This window comes from Cryptomeria japonica, chromosome 3 (assembly GCF_030272615.1).
Source record: "Cryptomeria japonica chromosome 3, Sugi_1.0, whole genome shotgun sequence".
NCBI lineage: Eukaryota > Viridiplantae > Streptophyta > Pinopsida > Cupressales > Cupressaceae > Cryptomeria > Cryptomeria japonica.
In genome coordinates, this window is record NC_081407.1 from 509858735 (window position 1) to 509870340 (window position 11606).

Here is an 11606-nt window from a genome sequence, read left to right on the forward strand (position 1 = left end):
GGAAGAGATGCACCTAGAGCAAGCGAAGGATGGGAAGAATTGGAGTTAGAAAAGGAAAAGAAATAGGATTTGGCTTGGTTAAGGGCCTTGGATATTTGTTTGTTAGAATATCCATTCAACTTGAAGACTTGGCGAAGATGGGATAACTCTTTATTTAAGTGATCACTGTCAAAAATCCAATAGGCTCTCAGGGCTAGGGTTTTGAGGACACCAACTTTTTGACTAGGGTGGTGGTGGGAAGAGGAGTGGATATAAATATCAGTGTGTGTAGCCTTGTGGATCAAACGACGACCCAAGGTGCCATCTAATTTCTTGATGAACAAAGCATCGAGGAAAGGCGATTGGTTATTTGATTCGAGCTCCTTGGTGAATGAAATGCAAGAGGCCAAGTTGTTGATGTGTGCATGAAATTCTTCCAATTTGTCAAGGCCATGAGGCCAACAAACATTGGTTTCATCAACATAACGCTTCCACCAACGTGGCTTAAGGGGGAAAGACATGAGGGCCATCTCCTAAAAAAACTCCATATAGAGATTAGCAAGATAACCAGTGAGAGAGGGGAGCCCATAAATACCCGTCCATCTGCTCATGGATTACTCCTTGGAAGGAAAAGAAGGTAGATCTTAACCACTACTCAACCAAAGAAGCAATCTCATTACTAACCTTGCACTTGATAATCTCAATAGAGTATGGAATAGGAACCTTAGTGAAGAGGGAGATAACATCGAAGCTCACCAAGATGTCATTATTATCCAATTTGGTGTCCTTGATAAATTGGATAAAATGAGAGGAATCCTTGATGAAAGAGTCAAATTTACCCACCCAAAGCGAGATGAATTTGGCAAGGAAAGAAGTTAAATTATACGTGGGTGAGACTATGGTGTCAACAATAGGTCTTAAAGGAATGCCTTCTTTGTGAATTTTTGGCACCCCATAGATGTGAGGGGTGACTTCTTTAGAAGGCAAAAGTCGCCTCTTTGTGTCATTATCAAAGGAGGAACTAGACACTACAACTTTGACTTTTTTAACGATTTTGGAGCAAGGGTTGTGGGAGAGGATCTTGTAGTTGTTGGCATCAGAGAGAAGATCCAACATTTTGGAAACATAGTCTTGCCTATTCATAATGACTATGGCATTTCCTTTGTCGGCTTTGGAAATAATCAAGTCATTATTACTCATAAGATTATTTTAGGCAAGAATCTCAGCTTTAGGAATGTTGCGAGCGGGAGGTTTAGCACGTCTAAGGATTACATCACAATCTTGCCTCACCTCCTCAGCAACACCTGATGGGAGAGAACATATAGCATTCTTTATTTCAATGAGGAACCCAATGTGGGCGATAGTATGAGGGGCCATAGCAAAGTTGAGTCCTCGCTTTAAAAAATTGAAGGACAAAGGGTCCAAGGAGGTATTGGATAAGTTGACCACCAACTTACTCTCCCAATCATGAACAACATGAGGGAATGGGGAAGGCAAAGGAGAGGACAAGACAATTGCAATGGAGCTGGTAGACTGAACAAAAAAACTAGACGTGGGGGAGGAACCCAAGGAAGAGGAGACCATCGACATCACAATGAGGTGATTGATTTATTTGAGCTCATAATTAAATTTATTTGCAATTAGAATTCTATAAATTCTTTTTTTGTGTATAATTTTTTTTCTTTCTAGTAAAAATACTTATTATTTTGAGGTGTTTAAAAACATTTTTATATAAGTTGTCCCTTAAATTAAAAAATGTTGAGACCAACTTTAAAAAATATTACTAATTATTTTAATCCAAATAAAGGGACGTGATAATTTGCCCGTTATAGAATTACATCTTCATAAGTAATTGTAAAATTTGGTGATGAATCATGTTGAGTTCATAGAATTTATACTATTTACTCATTGAATGAAACTACTTTTTCTCAAAAAAATACTAAGTAAATTTTGATGCTTACATTGTGCCAACATTATGAATCATGTCGTAATATTTAGATCTTGATCCTATCAAGTGGAATAAGTCTTGCCAACATTCACCATGAGGGATACTACCATTATGACTTAGATTCTTTTGTAATGTATGAAAATTGATACTCGTCCCAACTGATCTTAGAGGGAGAATAACAAGGCACACAAGACTCATAACATAAACACAAATTTGTGGGAGACTCGTGATAAGATGCATGCTAATACTTCCCTCACCTTTGATTTGGATCCAACAATAAATTATACCAACCCACAACATGCTCTTCTTTGACATGATGATGGATGACACTTTCTTCTCCATGCTCGAGAATATCTTAAGCTCTCACAAAACAAAAAGTTTCCCTATAAATTGGGTGTCAATCTATTCTCAAAATGGGTATGATTTTAACTCTCTTTCATTTCACCAAGTCTTGCCTGTATACTATAGGTTAAATCCCTTATGAGTTTTGACCAACCAGTTTGAATATAGGTTGGAGTGAAGTTCCAATAGTAATAATTCTGTTAAATTAACAATGTACTAGTCGTAACAATTGTTTTCTACACTTCAAGTAGTTAAGACTTCTCACATATAGCATAATACATGATTTTTTTTTTCAAAAAATTGCAAACTAGTTGTTGAAATAACTAATAATGGTGGTTGTAAAGATCAACAATGCATAAATGATACAGTGGTCATGACATTGAAAAAACTTTGCAAAAATCAGCAAGACAAAAGTTAGAAAAAACCATACAATGATTGAATTTACTCCAACTGTAGCAAAATTCCAATAATCATTGTCTTATGAATACACTTGCATTGTTGCAAATGATGGAGTATAGTGGCTAGAAATAATGAGAGCAATAGTCCCAAAGCTGAGATTTATGATGGCAATGGACTTTCCCATATCTTCTTCATAATATATTTGTGATATTTCATCAATAACCTTCTTCATTATACGTCTTTGTCATCTTTTGCAAAGATATTTAAGTTTGAAGTCCTTCCAGCAAACATACGAGCATGCCCTCAATATCCCTCAATGGTACCAATTACTTGATATGAAAGATGTCTTCTAGATACCTTTCTCTATCTCCTGATGGATTTCTCTATTTGGTAGCCATCTTAGAGGCACACCATTAAACTCCTTACAATGTTGATCCAAAATAGATCGAATACCACCACAAAAAAGAACCTCACCTATGGATGAACACGTGTTTGTCATCATTTAATGTTCCATCCTTGTGGCCATGACAAGTCTTGGAACTCCATCCCCAAATGTCTCGAAGCATTACTTCCCCTTTCAATTTGAATTTTAGCTACATAGATTAATAGTTTAGGGTGAATTTCCCAAGGCAATAAAGCCATTATATACCCAAAACCATGTTAATATCTCTCAATCCATCAACATATAAGCCATCTCATATCTTATATCTTCCCAAGGTGATGTCAAGTTGCCTTGTCTTCTAACTACAAGGAATGGTGAAGCTATGAGACATCTTCTCCTCTTGGATGTCATTTTTTATCAATGAAATTATGAGTGGCTCAATTATCAATCAAGGCTATAATATTTTGCTCACACAACATTCCAGAAAGTTAAAATGGATGATATCTAGGAGTGCTTGAATAAAAAGAAAGGATAATCTCCTAGATCTCTCGTTCAACCTCTAAATTTCACTCCTTTTCCATCCCTTTATTTTAAAGTACCTCTATGTAATGTGGTTGTCCTTTGCCTAAATATCTATGCCCAAGCTCTCAAGGTTCTCTACAAGAAACACTATTATTTTAGTTTATATTTTTGAATCATCATGCTTGTTCGGACTTGGAGGTAACACCTCATGTTGAGGAGCACTCTTTTTGAATCATTTCTTTTGTTGTCCTATTCAAAGATATTTGAGGTTAAACTTGTTTTTGGTCATCAAATCTTTTAGATTCAAAGCTCTTCTTGTTAGGAAATTGTGTTATTGTTCACATGGGTTAAAATAATATTGTGTTATATTAAAATGAAAGTGAGTTGTTACTATAGCTCACATAGCTATTATGGATGTTAGGAATATTATATTTGTTATGGTTTGTACAAGATAATAATTTTTAAGTTGTTAGAACAACTTGTGTATAGAAAGAAATGGTTAGTGGAGATTATACTAGTTCTTGTATAATTTAGGAGATAACAATCTTGTAAATTTGTATTGACCTAAATATGAAATAATAGAGAATAGGACTATTATTTGATGCATGAAATTTGTTTGGCTAATATGGATTATGTAAAAAAATTGTATATGGTATCAAAGCAACATTGAAAATGAGATGCACATTTTTTTATTGGTTGAAGTTGGATGTTGTCATGTTGTTTCTAGTTCTACTTGAGTGTCATTCTATTTGCTAGTATGTTGTGTTGATGAGTTTTTTTATCAATCTAATGTAGTCTCAATATAACTGCATTGACTTTCTCATTTCTTAATGAAATATAAAAATTCAAAATGTTTTGGGAAGTTGATTATGAGAACAAAATCCTATTTGCAGCAAAACACCATTACAAATGTTAATATTATTTTTAAAGATTTTAATTATCATGAATGTTTGCAGCAAAGGCCAATTTGTATTGTATGGCCTATTTTGTCCCAATTGAAGATAAATTCTTACATTTTTGCTAGGCTACTTTCAATTTTCTAATTAAGTAGTACATGAAGTCAGTTATTAGGCCCTTTAGAAAATAATGTTGCTTGTGCAATAAAAATATCAATGGAGAAATGATAGCATAAAATTAGCTATGCATCCACTTGTAGGGATCCAAACATGATTAGAACAAAACCTTTGTGTTAGGAAGATAACCATGCTTCATTTCCAATAGACTCTATGTTATGTTTGAGAGAGAGAGGGGGAGGTGGAACCAACGTAAGAAATTCTAACATTAAGAATCGATTTGCATTCATTTGTATTTGGACTTTAATCTTTTAAAATCAATTCGTTTACATTACAAAAAATTATCACTAATAAATGTAACTTTTACACTACGTGATTTTGTATCTAGTTATTTTTAGAACTACCTATTCTAGCTCAAATTTCATAACAAACATACTATCAAGGACCTTGTACATGCTCTCCAATCTCTCTAATAAATTTGCACCTTACACGTTCAATTATTTGAGCTCCTTTAGCGAATACTCCAATTTCTATAGAGAGATTTATGGACATAATACCAAGATAAATTGTGCATTGAAACTTATCCGCGAATAAATATGTTACAACAACAAAAAAAAACAAATTATTATTTGTATCATCTATGGTACAATGATTATCACTATTACAACTCCAACTTTGGGGTAAGTGAATGAGAAAATCCCGACTTACAAATGACATTTTTAACAGCACAAAGCTCCCTACATAAAATACAAATCTAGATAACTACTCCAAAAGACATGTCACAATAATAATGAGTTTATTTTGGTGTTTTTCTAGGTGAGCAAGGCGAATTGACAAAGGCACTTCATCAAAGTTTCCAAAAGGGATGTTGTGTTCAGTCCTTGTAGTAATTTATCTTTCATTCAGATTGATATAATAAGGAGGAGAATATGGGCATCATCTATATTGTAAATAGTTGCGTAGGAGAGCATCTAGCTACAAAGATCCGTTGACAACTAGACTTCTTGGAAGTGTGGTTAGCCAATGATAAGATCTTTGGAAGTGAAAGTGAGATAAGTTCTTGTATGTAATTGACCATGTGCAACATGAGCCAAATAGCAATATGCATACCTTAAAGTATGCATGGACATACATTTATATTTCTAGTTCATATGATGTACTTTCTGTAATGCCCCTCCAGAAATCATTTTTTTTATGATAGTTACGTTAAATTCTAATGAACCTCATGTGTTCTTTTGACTTCCTTATTGATGAAAGAATTCCTCTTGAATGATATATTTTATGAAGTTTTATTTGATATATTGTTGGTTGAAAATTTTGTACACTTGGGAAGATGTGCAAAATTGTGGTTTTAGCCATAGTGTGTGAGTATAAAAATCTCCTAATTTAGGGAAGGCTCCCCCTCTACTACTACTAATCACTAATCTAATTTTGGTGGGATGACATTTTATTCTCTTTCTTCAGAACAAAAATGATTCTTTCTCTTATTTTAGAAAAGAAGTTACAACAACAACGATAAATACAAAATTGAAACTTTTTGTAGGATTTTTAGAACATAAAGGCAGCAAAGTTTCCATGAAAGCACAAAAAATTCTAACACTTCCTCGGGACAGGATAATACCACTGAAAGCACAAAGCACACTTTTACTTTCCTATCAACCTTCTCAAAATGTAACAATGTCCAACATACAACAGCTCAAAGTTTGTTTATATGATGCACTTATTTCACCTTACATGCACAAGCGTTAAAAATAAAAGTAGCGTAAAATCTACAAGTTATCTCCTTACTTGAGCTTTCTATACTAGCTTCAAACGTGATAAGCAGCTCAAAGTCTACAAGACCAAGTCTGAAACCAAACCTATAACTCTAAATACAATTTGCAGCTCAAAGTCTGCAAGATTGAATTTAAATCCCTTTTGAACAATAGAACAAAAATCACAATCAATTCCATAAAATGTCGTCACATAACAACTTGAATTGGCACAAAGTCTCAACACAACTTGCCTCTTTTATTGAAAGCAATTTGATTTACATCTAAGCTCAAAGTCTTAGAGTGCACAAACTGGCAGAATTTTCTTGCATTGCCAAAAGATTCCCCCAAGGACCTTGAGTAGCCATCTTACATGTCCCTGGTGAAAGCTTGACAAACTAAAAGAAACGAAATTGCAATGAATAGGATACTGATATACTTCAACCAAAAGTATGAGGCCTTTAATTGCGTATCATATCCCCAGCAAAGTCGCCAAAAACTGTTGGTGACTCAGATGGGTCAATTTGCCATGTAACGATTCAACAAATTTATATTAGAGATTCTAAGATAGGATTAACAAAATATTTCAAATCTCTTGTTCAACAGAACCCCAAGAAAAGTTATTCTGGAAACAACAAGACACTAGACTTTGAACGAAAGCATGAGGCTTTCGAATGCATTTGTGTCCCCAGCAGAGTCTCCAAAAATCTTGGTTGAAAATTTTGTACACCTGGGAAGATGTGGAAAATTGTGGTTTCAGTCATAGTGTGTGAGTATAAAACTCACCTAATTTAGGTAAGGCTCCCCCTCTACTACTACTAATCACTAATCTAATTTGGGTGGGATGACATTTTATTCTCTTTCTTCAGAACACACGTTATTCTTTCTCTTATTTCAGAAAACAAGTTACAACAACAATGATAAATACATAAGTGAAACTTTTTGTAGGATTTTTAGAACATAAAGGAAGCAAAGTTTCCATAAAAGCACACACACTTCTGTCACTTCCCCAGGACGAGATAATACCACTGAAAGCACAAAGTCTTCACAATTTTACTTTCCTATCAACCTTCTCAAAATGTAACAGTGTACAACATACAACAACTCAAAGTTTATTTATATGATGCACTTATTTCACCCAACATGCACGGGCGTTAAATGTAACGCCCCGCTATGAGACCCAGAGGACTTAAACAAATAATATAATAAAAAGGTGAATATTTTTTTTTTTTTTGAAAGGATAAATTATACACGTGCAATGAGTTACATACAAGTCCAACTTATACTTATGCATTGAGTTACATACAAGATGTTAGGAAACGGATGCACTAAAAACAACTAACATTAGTCCTCAAGACCTGACAACGTTGTTACTCAAGAATAACATTAATCAAGAATACAATATCAGAATCCATCATGATCAATTTACAACATTGATAATTACATAGGATCAAGGGACATAATACATTGACATGAGAACCTACATATGATCATCAATTACATCACACTGCATCCACAGTGATATAATCCCCAAGAGTACAAATAAGGAGAGTACATAGATCTACATAAATATGTGAGTCTTCAATATTTTGGAACCAAAATTTAGGGTCCCCTCAATGAGATAATTCAGTGGACACCCCCAAAAATCCACTCATAGATCTTGATCTTGGTAAGAAATTTGACCTTGCAGTTAGGTTTACCACTTATCATAAGCATGATTATCCACATTGAGCTCCCCACTATCAAATTTAATACCTCTCTCAAACAACAAAATTTATGGTCCACACCAATTGGACTCACACAACCATTCTGAGTAGCCATTTTCAAGGATTAATATATTTCATGAGTCTTCATACTAATTTGTTTGTCCCAATCAATTCCCCTATCAACACAGTATTCGTATACCAATTTGTAGATCCTCACTACCTAATTTGCTATTTTTCCTACACCCATATCATTTGCAATTTATTTCATTTCTTCATTAAAAACTATTACAAGTGGCCCTTTGTTTGAGTTCATAATTTGCAACCTCGCAATCCCAATATCAAACCAGTTGTTCCTTGCAATTCTCCATACCATTATGAACCCCTGTGCAAGTTTTGGGAGCCCTAACAATCCATTTGATATTTTTTCTAAGCTTAAACCAAATGTAATTTATGCAAATATAAAACTTGTACAAAGTGAAAATCAATTGAGGAGCCTACTTTGGAAATTAATATCTTTCACCTCAAAAAGAATTTATTAGAGTTGTCAGTTGCATTGCAATCTCTGGTTAAATGTCTACATGATTGCCAACTTTTGTGACCTCATGGTATGATTTGGATAGTTTTCAACATTGATTTTGGATGCAAAATTCATGATTGGACACTTTTTACAAAATGTCAGAGTGCACAATTTGATAATGTTTAATTAGTTCATGAACACAAATTTACTCTGAATTGTTTCTGTCACCTGTTCAAATGAATTATTTGGCAAAATAAGTCAGAGCAATGTATGGAGCGTTGGTTCGAGAAGAATGGTTTATTTGATCATCTGATAAGGTTAGTATTGTTACAAGTTCATTAATGAAAGACATTTTCTTTATGAAAGTTGATAATTCAAATTAATATATTTGATATTATTGAAACCAAATGTTTACTATATGTGGGGATAAATGCGGCTCCGATAAGGGTAGAGCCCAACATATAGTTTTAAAAGGGGATCGACTTTCATCTGTGCAAACCCATAATAGCTTGTTATTCGAATTCCAATAATAATATTTCAAATGGCCACATTATATGTTTGAAGAGGAGTAACACTCAAGAGAAATCAAAATTTAAATCAATCAAAAATGATTTAAATTAATCATTATGGAGCATTATAAGAAATGATCTTATATATATAAACTATATATGTGATGGTAAAACGAAAACCATTAAGTTGGTTAATATGAGCCAAAGTGGTGGACCCCGCAAAGAGAAGAGTTTGCTCAATTTTGTTATCGGCAAAACAAGGTTAATTTGCTTAACAAAAAATAGCTTCTCCTAAATGGTATGTTACAACGAAATAGTGTTGCAGATTTTGATTAACACAATAAATAATATTGGTGGTTCCCCAAGGTTCCAGCAATGGCACAGTCGAACTTTTCTATATGAGAAAAATAATTTTTAGCAAAATGCTAAGTTACAACGAAGAGGAGATGAATTTGTTGAAGAATTTCTTCCAAAGTTTCAAGCCAATACAATCGTTGGATGTAAAGCCGAATGCAACACAGTCTACAACTTTCATTGAATCAAAAGCTTTGGAACTTGGCTTAGCTTAGATGTTCATAAAAGCATATCAATAGGAGATGTTCGGTGATATATGTACCTCTACGGTTCCAACACTCAGCTAGATGTGCGTGCATAAGGATAATTGCAGGGTTTCAAAATAAAAGAAAGGAGCACGAGTACAGGATTTGTGCAAAATACAAATGTGTTCAAAATTCTCTTGAAACTTCCAAGTAAATGCAGCCAGAGCAGGCACGAAACTTGAACCCAAAGTGGATTGAAAAACTTGTTCTCGGAGATGAGTACACAATATAAGCGTTAAGAAATGAAAAAGTTATGGACATTCTATCAAAACTAGTTTTCAGCAGGAAAAAAATTATCAAATAATAATTTGATAAAACCTCTCAATTGAAGATGGACAAAAATATTAAAGATGGAAGAGGTAATAGTTTTCAAATATTTGAGAAGGATAGAAATATTCTACCCAAAGTATTTGCTTCAACATTTTACAAGACTTGAAGGGAAATAATAATGAATCATCTTTAATTAGTTTGACAAGTTAAGTAAATATGCAAACTAATTATGGGAAGGTGAAATCTTCACGATAAATTACCCTAACGAAAGAATGAAGATGAGTAAAGTGTTTTCACTTAGGGTTGGATGACTTTATATGGAAAGTATAAATATTTTAGGGAAATCTCATAAAGCTAAAATGGAGTGGGAATAATAACTTAATTGGTGAAAAGATGGGTGAAGTATTTCCACTTGATTATGAAAGGGAAGAATTATTTTGAGAAAAATAAAATCATTTCAAAAGAGTTTTACATGATGAATGTTATAAAGTGTATTATGATACTTTGTTTGCATCCACATAAAATCAGGTCAGAAAAGATTGTTTCACTGTGGGGTGAAAAATGAGTAAAACATTTTTACTTGATTGATGAGAAGTGGGTAAAGTGTTCAATCAAGGAAATTATTTTATGGATGACCAAGAAGAGTATGATAATTCACAGTGGACATTTAAAAAAAAATATTCCATACGAAATGCATTATGGTATTTTCTCATTTTCAATACCCATAATTTGTGAAAGGAAGGATTATTTTTGTAACTTTCAAAACTCTATCAATATAATCAGTTGTTTTCTCCTTTACATATGTGTTGTGAGTTGTTTATTTCAATTGGCCGTTGTTTTGTGATATTGTCTCATAGAAGATAAGGTTGCTTGTATCTTCCTAGTGAAATTTATTTTACTGTTGCTATCAATTTGAATAAAAGAACTACTTGTGGAATGTAATTGTTCCTTGTAAGTCTTCCTTTAATGGTCTCTTAAAGTAACAGTTAAATTCATTTGAACAAATTATAGCATAAGGCTATTAAAACGGATCTTTTTGAGGAAAGTTGACTGACAGATCTACTTGGGGGTGATTTAAAAATTGTCTCATAGAAGCATACATTAAGTCTTGCTGAAGTAATAGACTTTGTGGCCCAAACAAGAAGAAAGACACTGATCATTCATAAACAACAACTTTTTACCATATCAATTACCTTTACTTTAAAGCAATAGGAATAGTTGAGTAGGATATATAGAATCAATTAGCAATAGTGTATACATATAAATTTTAAGCACAAAGATCCAATTGCTTTCACAACAACAATCTTGAACGTGTCTAAAAGCCACCTATCCTAGGAACCTATGCCATTATGAGATAGGGAAAAATTTAGATCAAGATACTCAATCTGTTATAAAAGGCATTAGTCATCAAAAGTGATTAGTGAATAGGTATACCCACCCAAGTCTTGTAGAGCCTAAAGTGAGGGAGTTAGTAACCAAATAGATTCACTCTATAAGTTGGCCAATTCAATTGGAGGTTTTGATCATAGGAGTTGGCATCTCCTTAGAACCTATCCAATCTGTTGATTTGAGATCCAACATATTGGCAACTCTGCTAGGGATCGATTATGAAGAATTATTAAGACTCTGTTGTGGAAAAGAACTTAGAAGAACAAAATAATTTTTATCC